Raw genomic sequence first — 458 nt, forward strand, 5'->3', positions numbered from 1 at the left:
GCAAGAAGAAAACGTGCTACTACTATAATTGCCACACCGTTGCCGATAGGCTAGGTATAGTAGTAGCGCCCTTGTGGGTACCGCGCTACTGCTCACAAAATAGTAGTAGCGTGTTTTTAGGGTATGGCGCTACTGCTAAGTTTGAACTTGGCCACATGGCCGGCCCCACTTAGCAGCAGCGCGGACTAGTATCCAGCGCTACTGCTATGACCCATAGTAGTAGCGCTTTTCCGTAAGCTGCGCTGCTACTAACCCAAGCTTATCGTCTTCCTCCACGCGGCCCACCCCCACTCTCCCTCTCTGCTCTTCTCACTCTCCCTCTCCACTCTCTCCCCACGCCACGCCACCGTCGCCCGCTGCCACCTGAAGAGATCGAGGTATCTCCTCCCTCCCCTCCTCCTCCTCCTCCCCCCACCTCTCTCCCTCCCTCTCCTTCCACCTCCCTCTCCCTCCCTCTC

Source organism: Triticum aestivum, chromosome 3D (genome assembly GCF_018294505.1).
Source record: "Triticum aestivum cultivar Chinese Spring chromosome 3D, IWGSC CS RefSeq v2.1, whole genome shotgun sequence".
In the NCBI taxonomy this organism is placed as follows: domain Eukaryota; kingdom Viridiplantae; phylum Streptophyta; class Magnoliopsida; order Poales; family Poaceae; genus Triticum; species Triticum aestivum.